Source organism: Crocodylus porosus, unplaced genomic scaffold (assembly GCF_001723895.1).
Source record: "Crocodylus porosus isolate Cpor-Errol unplaced genomic scaffold, CroPor_comp1, whole genome shotgun sequence".
Lineage (NCBI taxonomy): Eukaryota > Metazoa > Chordata > Crocodylia > Crocodylidae > Crocodylus > Crocodylus porosus.
The window spans coordinates 16,721,301-16,723,111 of record NW_017728911.1 but is presented as its reverse complement, the minus strand read 5'-3'; positions in this window follow the sequence as shown (position 1 = coordinate 16,723,111).

Genomic DNA, 1,811 nt, shown 5'->3' with positions numbered 1-1,811 from the left:
TAGACCCCAGCTGACTTCCTGCCCTTTGGGCAGGGGGCTGGACTCGATGATCTCCCGAGGTCCCTTCCAGCCCTAATGTCTATGAAAATCTATGTCTATGAAACCAGTAATCAAAGAGAGATAGTAACACTAGGTCTGCATCTGTGGAAGATGGGACTCACAAACCCTTGATGTCAAATGTTAAAAACAGGGGACAGGCATGAGATTAACAAACAATGAAATGTTGGGAGTTTATTAACCTTTTTTTTTTTTAGCCTTTAGGAGACACTTGGGTCATATTTTCAAGCAGCAAGTAATTCTAACTTCCCCTCAACACAGAAATCATGCCCTTTGTTAAATTAAGCCTTTTATAGGCACAAGATTCCAGCCCTAAATCTATAATGAACAAAACCTTTTATTTAAGAAATTAAGCTACTGGTAGTGTCCATACCCACTTATCACTAAGAACAAGGGTTTAGATAAATTAGTGAGGGACAACCTTTTCTGCAAGCATGCTACAAGTTAACACCTCCACCCTCCCCAAGTGCCACTCGCTGCCTAAGTGCTGCTCTGCTCTCCACACTATCTGTCACTGTGTTTCCTGCTTCCTCCCTGATCTGTCAGATTCCACGTGGAGAGGCTGCCTGTGCCACTTGTGGCACATGTGCTGTGGGTTGGCCACCCCTGAAGTAAATCATGCTACATATTGGAACTCACAATAAAAATCTTGAGATGACAACATTGCAATCAGACAGAAAAAAGGATAGGACTAACCAGAGTCCAAAGACAAAACACCATATGGCCTGCCTATACCCAGAAATTCAACCTGAAAGCAATCAACTGCCATTCTTCTCTAAAAAAACTGCTGCTGACTCTCAGTGAGTACTACTCTGTCCTGCTGCTTTATATTCCCCTACATATTCTGAGAAACCAGCTGCCTTCTGCCAGTTAGGCTTGTAAAAGCACAAAGAGCTTCTGGGGCAGTGGGAGAATGTTGACCAGACTAATTGCTGGATTACTGGCAGCAGCTGTAGGAACTTCCACTGTCTAAGGCAGGTTTTTAACCCTCAACGTGCCAGATTTCTCTCTCTCCCAAGCAAGCCAGGATGTAGAACTCAATATCAACTAGTAAAGGAACATCACATTAACAGAGTATAATGTCAGTGGAAAATTACCATAATCATGCTGTACCCCTCTGCAGCGAACTTGAAATATAATTTTATCACTCTACTGGAGGGACTACCCTGTACTCAGGATACTCTGAATTTAGTTATCAGTTTAAAAATAGATAACTTTTGAAGAGGTAAGGGATAACTAGCTAACACACAACACTATACAGAAATAATCAGGGATAAGACAGTTTCAGGATAGCAGCAGCTCTGATGTTTATATTGATTTTTTTATCAGAAGATTATTTTCACATCTGCCATGCTCTCTTCAGAATCCAGATAAACATAAATTTAGACCCAGATACCAAAAAAAAGTAATTAACTTGTCTCGCTAACTGCATTTTCTTTTGTTGCTTAGACATTCAATATAAATTTGCCAACATTTTTCTTAAACTAGTTTTTCTCTCAGTCTTGAAAACAGAGTCATTTTATTATATCATAATAATCTAAACTTGATTCTATTTACCAAGGCTGCAGAACATAGATTTCTATCTGTTAACAGTATTTCATAGGGAATATCCAATTCAATTACCTTCTTTTTTGTATGAAAGTAAAATTTTTTTGGTCTGTTAAATTCTCTCCTACTGACAGACACTTGTTTCATCCCCATTTCCAAAGGGACCAGTTTTCTAGTTCAAACTGTCAGCCTGATTTGTAATTATT